Source organism: Squalius cephalus (assembly GCF_949319135.1).
Source record: "Squalius cephalus genome assembly, chromosome: 19".
In the NCBI taxonomy this organism is placed as follows: Eukaryota; Metazoa; Chordata; class Actinopteri; order Cypriniformes; family Leuciscidae; genus Squalius; species Squalius cephalus.
In genome coordinates, this window is record NC_137140.1 from 29,487,476 (window position 1) to 29,505,144 (window position 17,669).

At 37.1% G+C, this 17,669-nt stretch overlaps 1 protein-coding gene and 1 long non-coding RNA gene across 7 annotated transcripts in view; one reads left to right on the plus strand and one right to left on the minus strand.

Moving 5' to 3' along the window:
• sdk2b (sidekick cell adhesion molecule 2b) overlaps positions 1-17,669 on the minus strand; it is a 295,948-nt gene that overhangs the window by 116,600 nt on the left and 161,679 nt on the right. The window lies entirely within an intron of this gene.
• Positions 9,459-15,864, plus strand: LOC307147013. The gene is made up of 3 exons (XR_013819201.1): positions 9,459-13,720; positions 15,437-15,537; positions 15,636-15,864. It is a non-coding gene; the product is annotated as an uncharacterized lncRNA (long non-coding RNA).

Sequence of the window (17,669 nt, forward strand, 5' to 3'; positions counted from 1 at the left end):
TACCTAGTAACGAACGTACGGTGGCCGAGAATGTTCCGTCAACTTCCGTGTGTTCGCGCATCTGTGTTGCCTATTAACGAACGCAATCTGGCCAAGATATGCGCTGGCGGCAGGAAACTTCACTTTGTGTGCCCGCGCCTCGTATACAACGTTATATATAAAGCTTGCATGACATGACATGCTTGGTTGGCATTGCCTTTTCAGCGTGAGAAATACACGGTGTGGCGTGTGAGCGTGTGAACTGGTTGAATTGCGTGTGTCTCACGGCCAATGCGTGAGACTTGAGAACCCTGCTTTTTTATTGACATTATGTTGGAACTATTTGAGCATCAGTTGAAGAGAAGTGAGCATTATGGATGGTGAAGGCATGTTCACACCAAGAACGGCGATGACATTGTGTTTCTAAACGTACGCTGCAGTTTTGTCGTCTGCCACTTTAAATGCTCGAGCTGAATGAGAGGTATTCTGATTGACTGTCAATCTTTTTATTGTACATCAGCTGGAAAAAATCATTATTGACAATCGACATTTTGTCCCCATAATGTAGGGTTTACCAGGACCACACATACACACACACAAGCACAACCAATTAAAGGTTCTTTTGGGAACCCAAAATGTTCTTCCATGGCATCACCGTGAATCACACCCTTTTGAAATCTATTTTTAAAAAGTGTACATCATAAGCAAACCCTACACAAAGTCTACATGGCTCTGTTGTAACATGATACGTGTCAGGAATATCAAACGGCTCAGAAGGAGCTAGTTCAATCTACCATGCACTAGTTTCAGTCATGCACTAGCTGCAACCACAAATCTTGGAGTATCCAAATGTTTTATTTTATTTTTGGAGGGTTCTTTGGTTCCCCGAACCATCAAAACAAACGATTTTATTTATTTCATTTTTTTTTTCTTACCCAAAAATGATTCAGTCACCCCCAGCTGGTATCAGAACTTCAAAGACTCCACCAGCAGCTCAATCAATTAAAAATTAATTAAAAACAGGTTTCCTGATGTGAGGGAATGACATTTTCCCTGAAGTTTACAAGTTATTTAGTTTTTTTTCTCTCTCTTTAAATATTTACTCTTTAAAAGATTGTCGAACAAGATAGAACATGCAAAAGTAGAAAGCCCATTTGAAATGACTTTTTACTTATAATAGTAATATTAAATTTAATGATTCTAATTTCATTTGAAATAACCGGCTTTTCAGTAAATGTTACAAATGTGTGCCAATATACATAGTTAACAATACTGATCCAGTCAAAATATGTATTTTAATGCAAACACATTAACTTTTCGTTAAAATGGCAAGCTCAATAAATTTAAATGGCATTGAAATTCAATTTAAATGTCTTGCTTCTCAGTTGCACTATACATCTCAATTTTGTAGATGAATATTCTTTATATGGCAGTTCTGTTTAAGGATATTGATGACTGATAATTTAGTGTGATGCAAATACAACTTTAAAGTCAACTCTGAGATGGCATTCTTCCCTTGAAATGCACAGATAAACTGGGCACCAAGAGATGACAGCTGTGTCTTTCACAACACGCAGAGCAAAAACATGCAAACAATTGTTGTCGCCTGCTTCACTGCATTTAAGCTCAGCTGGAGAGAGACTCTAAGACCGTTGTCGGTATTCAGCATGCCACTCACACGGTTGCAATGGGAATTATATTTTCTCCTGTGCCGCTAACCAAACATTCCTGAGAGAAATCTTTGCTAATCTAGTTCTGTTTAAAAGCAGCAATTACAGGATCCACACGATTTAATTATGCCTGTGTGGAAGTGCCACATATACATTCTCTCCCCGTGGATAATCTGTGTGTAGAGAGATCAAAGCGTATGCACGTAACACACATGCTCGCATACACACACACACACACACACCAGGAGGCTGAGTTCAACCATTATGAGTGTTAGATGAATTCTGTGACCAGGCTGCAAGAAAGTAAACACAACACTGTGAAGTAAATGAACTTGGTTATAAAAATGCACAAATAACAGCATATTATTTACATGCGACCTCCTTCCATGATACCATACTGACAAAACACAAATACAACATCAGTTGCCCCTGATGCTAATAATCCAAATGCCTTTCTGATGCTAATTACGATGTCCGCGATAATTACGATGAATTAAATGTTATTGAGCACCATTTGCACAGCGGTCAGTGTCCATTTAACTATGCTAATCGTGTTTAAAGCAGCAGAGAGGGAACACAAGCTATTGTAGCGTGACTTTCTGCGTTAGTGGCTTGCTAAGCTGCAAGTGCATTTAGAATAAACATGTAGCTTTTTTAATGGGTTGTTGTTGGCCAATTTGTGTGTTGGGGAGTGGAGGTTAAAAGGATGTGCATGTAAAACAGATTTTGCTTGTTGGAAAAGCCATCTTAAAGGGATAGTTCAGTAAAAAAAAAAAACAACAACTACAAACCTTTGTGACTTTATTGTATTATAAAGTCAGTGTTTTTGTTCATACAACGAAAGTCAGTGCAGCCAAAAGAACATTTGATTTTATTGACTTTCATTGTATGCAAAACTTTTTCTGTCCTTTTTAGGGTCACATCTGGTGACATCAGATGTCTTTGGTCCGTTTTGTGTTCATATTTTAGTCGAACCACACCAGAGTTTGTTTGGACCCCCTTTTATTAGGGGTCTCTTTCTGCTTGTTTGGTGTGCACCAGGGTTCAGATGGCAGCATTCACACTTATTTAAATGAACCAACAGAGCAATTGCACCAGAGTTATTTTAATCAAACCAAACCTGACAAGTATGAACTAAGATATATAACGTGGTTTCTAACTGGTCCAAGTTGGTTGAGCTACTGAGTTCACAACATTCTACAGTCAAATATAGAAAGCAACAGTCCGGAAGTAAAAATGGAGCTTACAGTTTGCATTTTTTCAACTATTTTTTTTTTATATAATCATGTTTAACAGTGGAATTCCTAGTGAAAAACTATATTACCTGCAAAGAAATCTCCAATCGGAGAATCGAAACTAGAAAATCATGACAAAATAACTCTTTAGCGCCCATCTCTCTACACTCCCATGAAGCACTGCAAATATGCAAATTACATGATCGATTCAGGCTCCTTATGCCTTCAAATTACTAAAAATCCTTATGGGAAAAACTAATTGGAAAAATAGCGAAAAAATTGGATGGCCACCGTTGAACTCTAATATATACAGTATGAAACAGTATGACGGAACGTTGTCCTAGGCAAACAGTTTCCAACAAATAATTGTATCTATTTATTTATTTCAGTAAGTTTGGTTATTGAGCCGGTTATTATTGCAAAATAAGCCTCTTCAGTATGATAAAAATTTTTGATATAATAAAAATAACCCCCTTCAGGATGATATATAGTCTCAAAGTAGTCTATAATTAGAGGGTGAATACAAATAAATTGAGACCCTTTTCCCATTCATCTCAATGACAAAAGTGTCCCAATTCACATGTATTCACCCTATTTTACACAATTTTGCTTTCTGAGTGGAACCTTCGAACACGTTTACATTTACCCTGATGCACCTCTCTTTTCTTGTTTATGTAACAAAGACATTGGAGGCACAACCAAAGCCAAAATGGGTATTGCACACAATTGGCTACATTAACATATAAATTACAGTAAGTATCAGCAAATTTCTGCTTGTACAACCTATTGTAATGAAAAGACAATTTCTGTAGTCTGATGTTCTGCGATGACAGACTTTTACCTCGCTCACAGTCTGGACGCTCAGACCTATTTCATCATGACCTCCTGACCCCTACCATCCTTCTCCATCCCCCATTTGTACAGTTTCCCAGTAATGCCCTTATGATGTGCACTTTTTTACTCCTTAACTAGACCAAAAGTCTCTGGTGTCAGATCCTCACACTATTTTCCACTCTCCTCTCCTCTAATTTCCTGCCTTTTCATCCAAATATCTCTACTCAGTGTCCTGCCTTTTGATGGGTTATTTTAAGCTATTTTCGGTATCAACTTCGATCTCACAGTCCCTACGAGAGCTCTCGCAGACAAACCGCAGAGGCAAGGAAATGTGATCTAGGATGAGGGGGAAAAGCACAGAAAGACACAGACGTAAAGATATTGAGTAAGAAATACAAACAATAAGAAAAGCATAACATTTCCAGATGGAGCTTCTGGACCTCTGGAAAGGCTCTTTTCACACTTTGTAAACACAACTCAGGCTTCTTCATTAAACCTTCATGCATGATGACATGGTGTTTTCCCACTGCTGTTGATGCTTTCTTCTTTGTGAGGCCTGTTTGGCTAACCTAGTCTCGTTGAGAGAGGATGAGAGGACGAGGGAAAAAAAAACAACAACACTGTTTCAGTGGGTAATGGAAATAGAAAAACCACTGACCATAGAAATGCTAGGGCAAGATCACTGTCAAGGCCGTACCCATCCACCCTGTCAGAGAATGAAGAGTACACCGCATCTCTATTTCTCCACTTCAGTCTCTCTCTCTCTCTCAATGCCCTTGTGGTTAGGTCTGAAACCAGTTGGAACTTGGTTCAATGCAAACAAGGCAAGGCGAAGCAGTGGTTCCTGGAAATAAGATCTTAAAAGTAGAGTAAACTAGCTTGATTATTGCTTTAGTCTCCAGACAAAGGAGCAAATCCCTCTTGTGTCCACAACCGCAGCATCTATTATATGAGCGAGTTTACGCAAAATGAAAATTCTGTCATCGTTTACTCACCCTCATGTTTTTACAAACCCACATTGCTTATTTTCTTCCTTTGAACATTAAAGATATTTTGAACAATGCAACCCAAATGACCACTATAGTTTAAGAATGTACACAAACTCATTGAAACAGTCATATGATACAAAATCTACTGTCATAGTTCTGTAAGTGTCATTTAAACAACTTTTATGGCATTTTTATATTATGACCCCCTTCCTGATATATAAAGACAACTGTACATTTTCATGTATAAAGTCTCATTTACACTATGTGACAAAGATAGTAAATCTAATAGTAAATACATGTTGTCCATGAAATATAAAAATAGGCTCTTTGTATGGTCATGTATATTCTTCTTTTTTCTTGTACGTCCCCATTGGTTTTCCTCTCTCCATTATGGCAAAAAAATCAATGAATAATAAAAAAGTATGCAAAAAAAAAAAAAAAAGGCTTGGGACAGTTAAGACTAAATCCAACTAAATGAGGTCAGATAAAACAGAAACCTCAATGTGTCCCATTACATGGTTTACTCTGATACGCATGCCTTTCTCAAATCCTCACGTCCCAAACTAAAAGCTAAACAATACTCTCGCTAAAATGCTATAATCCAAAGCTTGATGCATTGACAGAGGCCTACCTAAATGATCTGAGCCATATTTTAAGCCTAGAGACATCTTTTAGCTCAGGGCGCCGACTAACCATTACTATACATTACATGTTAATTAATCCCTAAAAGATACATTTCAGCATGGAAAAGAGAATTAAACTCTGAGCTCTGCTAGCGTGCTACCGCTTCATCCTCATCTACACAGGGAGAAACTTTGGTAGGAAATGACTGACAAGCCGATTCACACTGGGCTTTGAGAGAGAACATGTTAGGTGGGCTGCTTACAAGAACAAGAGCTTGCGCTGTGAAAATCCAGCTCAAAACCTACAATATGGATTAAATTCCTTTAAAAGCATAGGACGTGCTTTTTTATCTTACATAGGTGTCACGTGAGAGCGCATAAAGATGGCTTGCGTGAGAGTCTGGGTGATCTCACAGCGAGAGCGAGTCCGATCGATTAGAGCATCGTGAAGGGGAATCAAAGACAACATGAAATGATGGAAGAATAGGAAAATCCAGCCAGATTCTGGAGTATTTTCCATCAGAGCCAGAGTTAAAACCAACCAGCTTAAAAGCTCAGAAAGAAAAAGAATAAAGAAATAAAGAAAAGTTGAATCTGCACAATGCCGTAGTCCATGATGCTCCAGAAGACATAATGGTTAGAGGATCAAAGAGAGATCGTCAATCAGACCATATTGTTTTCTACAGATTGGGTTAAGAAGAAAAAAAAAAAAAAAATGAAAGGGATGGACTATTTTTTACTTCAAAAGGCCTTTGCTGACTTCTCGTATCTAATCCTCTTGATCTGGTATTTCTCAGAGGATTGTTGTCTGCATTACGATTCACAACCTTATGTCAAGTACCCTAGATTTCAAACAACTGGATAGACTGCCTTCCTAACCTCAGACACCCTCCATTAATATCAGAGCTTGTTTTATAGAAGTCATTTGTTCTTACCCGTACATTACGGGTGTCTTGTCTTGTCTTGAAAAAAGACTCACTCGTAAGCCGGTTTGTAGGGTGCTTGTGCATGCTCTGTCGGAGAACACTCTTACTCTCGAGAGAGCACGTCATGTTGGGTGTCAAGGCTTCAAGCATCACAAATTCCAGCAAACACTGCACACAAAACTAATGGGATGTGTAAATGTGATGTGTGTCATGTAATCTTTCAATTTATTTCAATATTTTCTTATCTCCCAGCATAAAAAGCAGAGACAAGTCAAGATGGACGAATTCCTGAAGAGTGCTATCAAAGCTATCATGGCTCTGTTTGTCCCATCCTGCCCAGCAGTGGCTTAACCAATGGCGTGAGTTTAGGGCGGGGCTATATGTTCGCCTGACCAATGGCAAACAGGTGGAATTTTTGGGGAAAATTTTAAAACTCTTTATAATATATAAATTAAAATTAATATATACAAATAAACACACACATAATGCTTAAGGCATTAAGTCCTTTGGGGTCCGTAAGATTTGTTATGTTTTAGAAATAAGTATTTTATGCTCACCAAGGCTGCATTTATATTTTTAAATATTTTCTACTTAAAAAAAAAAAAAAAATTATATCCTATCTTTGTGCTATTACTCCAGTCTTCAGTGCCACATGATCCTTCAGAAATCATTCGAATATGCTATTTTGTTGCTCAAGTAACATTTCTCATTATTATAAAGGTTGTAAACAGTTGGGCTGCTTAATTTTTTTGTGTGTGGAAACTGTAATCCATTTTCTTTTCATTTTTCAGAATTCTTTGATGAATAAAAAGTCAAACGTAACAGCATTTATTTGAAATATAATATAATCTATATATGGATGGATGGATGGATAGACAGACATAATATTCCATAACATGCTAATCAAATAGTCAATTATTTTCTACAAATACATTTTGGCATCACAACATTATAATGTATAGTATAGAAAATTGACATTAATTTTGATATTTGCTAAATATTACATTTAAAGTGGTTAAATTATTAATAGTTTTAAGTGAGCGGTTGATGATGGCAATGGGAATCTAAATAAAAAACTAGTGAAAATTAGCAAGCACAATTAAGTATCCAATATCCATCTGCCGATAAAAAACAATAAAGAAAACAACAACCTAATATCGACTAATAACTGATATACTATACATAATGCATCCCCTAACCTAGCCTAAAACATTTTTAGCGTGCACCATAAAAAGGCTATCAGTCCATTCATCCTCAACCGCTGGTGTGTCCCACATCACTACTAAATCCCAACATCAATATGCAACCGGCAGGATGGGCCGGTGTGTCTATTTAGGGCTGTGTGTCAGACAGCTGGAAGTGGAACAGGCCTAGCAAGAAGTCTCTTACTTTTTATTGCCGTGAAATAAACACTAGATCAGTGGTTCTCAACCTTTTTTGGGCCAGTGCCCCCTCTATCCATTATCCAGGACCCCTGGAGAGCATTAACAGGGAAAAATCAAAATGATTTATTTGAACTTTCGAAGTTGATTTGAAAATTAGTGTGAGCCCTGTGCTTGATGTTTTTCTGCTAATTTCTTTACTGCTTACATTAACATTACTTACGAAAAAAAAAAATTCAATCATGATTTTTCATGAAAAATTATGTTAGAATTGCAGGCCTAAAATACCTTGGTATCAGCTTGTTTTCATCAATGGTATAATTAATAAAATTATAATTAATTTGGTTTCTCATGATTCATTTGTGTTCATAATCAGTAAAAAATCTTCTAACAAAAATAAACACAGATGAACAATTAAATTATTATTGTATTATTAATTATTTTTAACTATCTTGAAACTATCCAAGCAGCGTTTCACACTCAGATGTGACGGCGAAATTAATGCATTACATGATTACAGAATATATTTAAATGATCCATCAAACTGTCATTTTCTACAGTCTTGCGAGTTAACAATAATGCCTGACCAGTAAATTACTTGGTGAACAAAGAAAACATTTTGGCATTAGGCACTGGAATTAGTTAATGCCTAAAAATGTAAAAGCACATTTTTTGAGCGTGTGAATGCTGATTCTTGTCAGCGCTGGATAGTCAGTGCTTGAGTGATGGTCTATGACTGGAAAAATAACAGAGTCGTTGCAAAAGAAATTATACATAGCTTAAATGTCGCATTAAACGGGCAGATTTTATTATTTCACAAGTAATTACATGTTTAATCATGTCTTGCCTGGATCTTTGGTGTAAACTCGTGAACACCTGAAAGCCCCCCTTTCAAAAATCTTGCTTCCAACACCCCTGTTGTTCTCTGAATGCCCCTGTTGAGAACCACCACACTAGATGGACGCACTGGGACGGCAAGAGCCTGGCCTCGTATTTTCCAAGCGGAAAGAACAAGCGAGAAAATGAAAGAGAGATTAAACATTGTCTCTGCCCACAGTGCTTCAGAGGGGGCAACTTCTGGTCCGCTTTGTTGTGTGATCAAAGGTGAATCAGAAAGAGCAGATTTCAAGCAAAAGCAAAACCATGCAAGTATTTATTCATCTAATTCCACCCCAAGATGCCATGAATATGCAACCGATTTCAGAAAAAAAAGGCCCTGAGGAACTTTTAGCATCTTAACCTTATGCAAACACAGCCTGTAGGGATTTCAGCAACGATTAGTTCTTTTCAAACGCAGGGTAAAGGAAAACAAGAGATGCCAGAGGCTATTTTAGACTTTCTTCTTTATTGTGCTAAATGTTTTAACTTGTTGAGGAAAGATAACTAATTAAAAATCAGCAGTAAGTGTGCCTGACTCTAGGCCTCACTTTGATTGTCATACTGTACACTGACTTCCAGCAAACATTATTATCATAAATATTACTACAGTTTAGTAGCCTATATACTGTATGATACATATTGTGTGTTTGATGGACAGAGCTACTGAGATAAATAAAAGAGAACATGAAGAACATTTGAAGACAAAAAAAAATAAAAATTAATATGAAAAAGCACATATGTGGGTAGCTGACTTGACATTTCAAGCATTTCAAGCTAAAATTATTTTCAGCAACAGTATGCTTGTCTAATTGATGTCTAATTGTTTGATAACATACAATCTTTATTGACTCGTTTATTAAGAGACTACATGGACCATTTATACCTTATCAGAGAACTAATTATATTAAACATTAACTTTCAATTTTTTTTCTTTTGTGCTTGGGTTGGAGAGGTTTAATTTAAAAAAAAAATGCATATATTACAGACGTAATGCGCAGAGGCGGCATAAATGTATATATACAGTATGTCACAGACTTAATGTACCGAGGCAGTATAAATGTACATACACATGATTCATAATAACAGAAGGCAATGCATCACACATCTGAAAGTTAATTCTTGCAGACAGCCAATAGAAAATACAACGTGCTAACTCACATGACAGTTTAGGTAGTTATTACATGGCCTACAAATAAGTGCTATGTATTGATTTTAATGAGGATACTAGTGCATCTCAAAGAGGAAGTGCAATTGAAAAAAAGGTCAGTTATGTTCTACCCATGTTATGCATTTGATTTACATGCTAAAAACATTCAGGTCTGACCACTAGAGAGTGTTTTAAAACTAATCAAGGAAATATGCAAGGTCACATCTTGAATGGCCATAAAATCGGTATTGAAAGCACTTTGCACGCCCCAATTTTCAACATTTCAGATCGTTTCTGAGTGCTAGCAGACTGCCGTGATTTGGCATACAGGGAAAAATGCACGTCACTATCATTTGCTGAATAACTGCTGTCATAACGATTCCAAAAAGTGTACATAAACATTCTGTTTACCACCTGCTTACCGTGGGAGGTACTAGCACAATGTTAACTCCAGCAGGTAAGAGCTTTGTACATAATAGTGGGAATTTGCCTATGATATGAAGCTTAAAATATGCCCAGAAAATAGGCATGTTTGCACTGAAAAGGATAATTTAACAATTTAAATACAGAATAGTGCTATTTTAACACACAAAGTGCCTGATTAAACTGGACTGTGAATGGTTATTGAAGACATGCAGGTTTTTAAATGCAAAAATAGCAATGGTGCCACTTTTACAGCTGTCTTGTTTCTGAAATAATATTTCCCATAGGGATTCCCATATATATATGTGAGTTAATAAATAAACCAAACCAGACACCTCTGAGATAATTCACAGCGTTACAAACATTAAAAAGTTACTGTTAAAAATCAGTTCAAATGTGCTCACTGGATAATGTTGACTAGACAAACCTACTCAATCTTTAATTTTCCTGCCTGTCACACAGATTTTCACACCACAATTATGTACTTTACAAGTGCCACTATTCGACATGTCACTAGCTGACAAACAAGTATCGTGCAACCTAGAAAATCTAGCCGTGGGCTTTATGATGGATCTTAATCCCTGGCGTATTTATAGAAGGAAACATATTTAGCTAGAGTCAGATATGGTGATTTGAAGCTGCAGTCCACTGTATGTGTAATAACAGATTAGAATAAAATAAATGAGGGGAACAAACAAACAAATACGGATCAGATAAAAAAAAAACATCCCAGGACAAGTTGCCGCTACACTCTTTCAGATACTGAGCTGTATAAATCTATGAAGCCATAACCAATCAAATGCACCATTTCCACAGTTGCCTCTATTGTTACTGGCATATAAAATGATTGATGTAAAGAAAAATGGAGTGGGAAAAATGTTGATGGCATGTCAGGATGATAGATGAAGAGATTTTATCCCGTAAAATCCAGTTGTTGAGTCTCCCTGTCGAGTACGGCGTCCCCCTCTGAGATAGAGAGGCCCTGATGTGCCGCTGGGATTTGACCCCTACCCATCCCACTTCTTTCTCTCCCTCTCTCTCTAAATTCCTTTCCCCACTGGGTCTACACTCAAACCACGGGCTTATCCTCCTGCTACTGATAAAAAAGTAATAAAGCTTCTTAATGGCACATCAGTTTCTCCCTTTCCCATCTCTACGATCCGCAGTGGATTCGGGGTCCCTGAAAATAGCGCTTTGTTGTTTTATGAAACAAAAGGAGCAGGCAAGCGAGCGACTACGGGCTCCCTCGTGGTCTCCAGGTCCACGGTCTGCCATTCCAGAAGGCAAAATAAGCAACACTCTCAGACTTCTCAATGGATTTTCCCTTCCCTGTACCCTCCGCTGAATAGTCGCTAATGGCTGTCGAAAAGACTCGGCTTTCTGAGTCCAAGGAGGAAGAGTCTCTAAAGGAAGGGGCTCTGGAAGTTTAAGATGGTTCTTTCAAGGGTTTTTTTCCTACAGGAGAAGAGCTAGTGATTGGGGTCAGTGCGACTCTTTATAAATGGAGAGTTCTTTGTGTGCCAGTCCATCAGGTCGAAATGTTCACCTTAAAGTTTTTTTTTTTTTTTTGATGACAGTTTCCTTTCTGGCATTTCTGTTTGAGTAATATTTCTATTCAAGGTGACCTGAACGAATATGTGTGAATATGTTTATTCACCATGTTTTGAAGCAGTTTGACCAACTACTTGACAAATAGAATTGCAAATGTGACCTGCTCCATCACTTTGAGGCGTTTTGACCCAGAAACACATTTTGAGTTTTACGGTGTGTGCTGAATGAAACGGATCAAAAGTGACAGTAAAGACATGTATAATGATACATAAAATACTTCTATTTCAAATATTTTTTTTAACTGTCTATTCATCAAAGAATCTAATAAGATAATAATATGATAATTGATCATAATAATAAATGTTTCTTAAGCACCAAATCAGCATATTAGAATGCTTTATGAAGGATCACACTGAAGACTATGAGTAACAATGCTGAAAATTCTGGAATAAATGCATTTATTATGAACTAGAAAACTGTTATTTTAAATTGTATTAATATGTATAACAATATTACTGTTTTACTGTATTTTTGATCAAATAGATGCAGCCTTGGTAAGTGTAAAGGACTTAATCAAAAACATTAAAACATCTTACCACCTCCAAACTGCTTAAAGGAAGTATAATAATTAAGACATCAATAACAGGTTAAATATAAAAAATACATATAAAATATAGCACAAATATTTAACAATGATTGTAGTGATATTCTCCTCTCCAACTTTTTTTCTAGTGAACTAACACTCTATGAGGTTAGTTCTAGATGTAAATGTAACGTCATGTGACATGTTGTTCACAGGGTGTTTTAATGATGTCTTTCCTTGGTTGACACACTGATTGAGTTACATAAGAGATCAGTTCACATCAGTTCACATCAATTCACATTGAGGCAGTTATGGATTAAAAAGCATCACATTTGAATTCAAATTGACCATTTGACTTAAAAAAATAACCCACATAAAAGATCTTTTGCTTACACTCTCAGAAAAAAGGTACAAAAGCTGTCGCTGGGATGGTACCCTTTCATAAGGTACACCTTTGTACCTAAAGAATGGATATCGAATGAAGAAAGAATGGATATTGAACGGACCTAAATGGTACATATAATAACCTTTTTAAAGGGTACCCATCCTAGTGATAGCTTTAGTACTATATTTTTTCTGAGAGTGTATAATCACAAAGTTCTGACTCAAAATGATAGAGCACACAACATATATTCTTCTAGAGAAGATCAGATATTCCTTACAGCCCCACTTGTTAACATTATCTTTTCAGCACTCAAATCTTCTGAACATTGAATGGATATAGTTACTCTTTCAAGGTGTTGCAACAGAAAAAAAAATAAGCCTTGACATGCTTCAAGGGTCCAAGATAACCCACAGAAGCCACAGGTCTAATCAAATCAGTCCTTCACCCTTATGTTTACAGCCGGGGAATCCTTTAGACGGATGTTCTTCCATCCAATCAATCCAAATCTATAGAGAGAATTACACCAAGGTCTAGTTTCCTGCAGGAAATCAATGAGGTTACTTTTTCACCTCTGAGTCAAGTATCATGCCAACAGATGACACCTTCAAAAACACTGAGATAAATGTAGATGTTTACCTACACTGTGCCTCAAACATCTTCAATGATTCTATGACCACAACATCCCTTATAGTTATTCTCAATAAAGATGACCAAATTATACAGATGGAAAAAAGAATTAGACGACAGAACAGACCTTGGAAAGACAAGTGTCGACAAGGCAGGCAATTGAGAACTCGGATGATGAAAGCCGCCCACTCCCTGACTCAGCCAGAGAAGGGATTGTTGTAAATAAAAGGAACGGTAGAGGCCGGTCGGGGTGATGTCTCTGTGGGACAACCTCCAGACAATAAAAGCCATTATGCTTGCTGTGGCCATTAGGGTTCCTAAAAGCCTGATCCGGACTTCGCAGTCGGCCCTCCACCTGCCTGCTTGAGTCGACTTGACAGCTCAGCCCAGAGTAACCTGCCCCCATACGCCCGGAGGCATGTCCTGGGTATGTGGGCAGCGAGAGACAAGCTTTGATTGTGCATTCACCCGGCTGATTTCCGAGAAGGTACACAACTGAACACAAAAGAACACTCTAAGCACAAGCAAAGCATGAGCACCTCCTGTCATGGAGAGCAGGCACAACTATGTTACCAAATAACATGCTTTTCATGATCTGGGGACATATTCATACACTAGAAAACATTAAATTGGTCGTATTTACTTTCTTAACACACATTCATGGTTCGACAGTGCACAATAGTGAATGCTATTCCAAACTATGTTATTCTTCATAATCTTTCTTCAAAATGTATGCACTAATGTGCTGACTTGTTCACCTTTTCAACAAACAAAGGTCATCTAGACTGTAATACAATCACTTTAAAAGTGAAGTGTAATTTTGGCACCACCAGTGTCACCAAACGGAATTGCAAAAATAGCAACAGGTTTCTTGAACACTCCCACATCTGCCATTGGTTATCCAAAAATATATTGGTTGAGCCATCGCCGGTTGCTGGTTGCTGGTTGGGATGTTCAAACAAACTAACTAGCAATGTTTTAATGGCACCACAGAGCCAAATGGTCAACACATTTTGAGAGAAAACAACAAATGACTTGCTTTAAGCATTAACCAGTTATGTTTAGCTGGTGTATTATACTACTGATGAAGGTAATATACTTTATAAAACCCTATCAATAGCTATCACAGTGATTTAAAGCTGGTTAACATTAATGCAGTAAAAAAATAACAAAATAATAGGAAATAATAATAGATCTGAGTGTTACCATTGGTATTCGTTGAGAAAATCCATATCACCATCTCGGTTCCCAGCAGGTATAGGCTCAAATAAATATAGCCTGATTCCTGGGACAACATCATTCTCTCTACAACCCACTGCAAGCTCAGTCAGATCTGCCTCCATTCTGGTGTGAAACGCCCACTTTTCACCATCCAATCAAAGCTGGATTAATACCATTAAGTCCCACCCTACATTTTGTTTTCTTGTTGATTATCCTTTTTAAGTCATAAATGTCATATTACAGAGTTGAGTGCAAAAACCTTTTTCATGTGGACCTTAACAATGTCATGTTAACATCTAGAAATTAGTATTGGTAGAAAAAAAACTTTACAACATCACTACCATTCAAAAGTTTGGGTTTAGTTTTTTTTTTTTTTTTTTTTTTTGAGAAATTAATCATTTTATTCAGCAAGGACACATTAAACTGATCAAAAGTAACAGTAAATACTTTGTTACAAAGGATTTCTAGTTTAAATAAATGCTGTTCGTTTGAGCTTTCTATCAATCAAGAATCCTGAAAAAATGCAGCCCAACTGTTTTCAACATTAATAATAATAATAATAATAAACATTTCTTGAGCATCAAATCAGCATATTAAAATGATTTCTGAAGGATCATGTGACACTGAAGACTGGAGTAATGATGCTGAAAATTCAGCTTTGTAATCACATGAATAAATAGCATTTTAAAATATATTATAATAGAAAACAGCTATTTTAAATTGAAATATTATTTCACATTACATTACTTTTGAAGATTAGTGTATATTGTTTGTCATATGTTGTATTATGCGATTAGCAAACCACCAAGTCAAATTTCTGCAAGAATTTTTTTTTAATTCCAGTTCTGATTAAGAGATGCGAGAGTGACTAAAATAGCACATACATTAGTAGAATCTAATCTAATGATGTATCAAAACATATTTGTTAATAGTGACTAATAATGTTTTGCCGACGCTGTGACCTCACTTCCTGTCTCTCCAGGCATGCAGATCAGACAGACATCTGGGCCTCCAAATCCCAGCCCACAGCTAAAACTGGAATCACACAAGCAAAAATAAGGGAAGATGGAAAAGAAAGACAAGGTGACAGGGATATCAGGCGCTCTCTCTTTTCTCTGCCTGTGTCTGTCTTTCGCATATCTCTTTCACATTTTCCTTGTCTTTTCTCCTCTGTCCTGCAGCGTGAGCTGTCTCGCATGGCTGCCGGAGCATCTCCCATCGCTCGGAGGCATTGGAATGAGCAAAGGGCCTGGGCCACGCAGCAGCCAAATGATTTTTTTTCTCCATGAACTCTGCTAGTGCTGCCTATTCCTGAGGTGCCGACTGCAGGAGGAGAGAACAGGTCAATTGTACAAAACAGGGATTTCCATGATGTTCAGCCATAACTGACCTCTCTTAAAGGGAATAAACATACAATGTCTGCCAAAAAAAAATAAAAAATAGCATGTCTGCCATCATCTACTCACCCTCATGTCATTTGAAACCTGTATGATTTTTCTGTTTAGGTGGATTAGTAGAATGTCCATTTGTTATTGTATACAATTAAATTATGCAGTGATAACAAGCTCACAAAAGGACAACAAAATCAGCAAAAAAGTAGACCATATGACTTATGCGCTACATTTCAATTTGATATGATACAATAGGTGGTTTGCAGTCACGTGATTGTGATGACGCGCGACATTCAAATGGAGGGCAGGAAGTAAAGAGCGGAATGGACGAGATGGAGGAAAGTCTGTACTGTACTACTTTAGACGCTATTACAAGAGAAAGATATAGACAAAAAATCTAAACATATGTTGGATGTGATCCTTGCGTTATGAAGAGGAGTGATTTTTTCAACTGAATTGACACCCCTATTACACATGCAAAACTATCAAAAGCTTCAAATTTGATTGGGAATATAGCACCAGGGACCAATATAGACCAGGGTTTTGAAAATGTCCCTGAAATTAGAATAAATGTGAAAACAATAGGTCACACTTTAGATTAGGGACCAATTTTCACTATTAACTAACTATTAACTATGACGTTTGCCTCAATTACTCCTAATTACTGCTTATTAATAGTTAGTAAGGTAGTTGTTTGTATTGAGTAGGATTAAGGGATAATATGGTCATGTAGAATAAGGGATTAATATGTGCTTTATAAGTACTAATAAACATCCTAAACATCCAATATCCTAGAACTGGACATACTGATATATATATATATATATATATATATATATATATATATATATATATATATATATCAAAATTCTTATCAAAGTGAAATTCCGAAAAGCCTCCTTTGGTCTGATCACTGCTGACTTTTTCCTCCTGTGTTAATTATTCAAAGATTCTTAAATATTAAATAATCTTTTTCCTTTTTTTTTTTTTTTTTTTTAAATCTAATCTCTCTCATCCCAAACCATTTACTCTCCAGCAGTGCTGAAGAAAGCCACTGGTCTGTCAAAAACTCTTGAGCCAGTGAAGACTTCAGGCAACCATTTAGACAGGGTTTACTTTGAATATCGCTGTGTGTGACTTGTTTGTGTCGCAAGGGGAATCGTAAAAGGACAAAATCTTGTGTGCTTTCTGTTAGCGACACTGAGCAGAACATGAAAGCCGTTCTCACTCCACTAATACAGCAGCAGAGAACTCAGAGCCAAAAGCCTGAGGGGACCAAACAAGCTCCTACACACCAGTTACGCTCAGATAAAGAAAGAGAGAAAGAGAGAGACAGAAGGAAGATGAAGAATAACACTTTTCGGCATTTCGCAAGTACGTAAGATCCATGCTAGTTAGGGGCTTGCAAGCCATGCAAAAGTGAAGGGAAAAAAGTGTCTCATGAGACTCGCTAAAGGCACACTTTGCATCAACACAAACTTGAATGACTTTTTTACCTTCGATGTGTGAAAGGTGGTTTTAGCAGCATGAAAATGAATAGTGAGATAACGCCAAACCTGCATAAACGTACAAACGTAAACATACACCCCCGTCTCCCTCTAATTTCTCTCCTGAGAATCGGCTCAGGGGGCGTTATTCAGTTTTTCCATCTCTCCTTCGAGGAGAGTGGAGAATCTCTATCCGGTGTCTGAGATCGATATATGGTTGGAGGGAGACGCGTAGGCCCTGGATCAATGTAAAAGGCACTCCGCAACGCTTTGAGCCTTGTTGGTGGGAGACAAGTGCCATAACTGCAATATGGATGCAGGAAAGATCAAACAACTG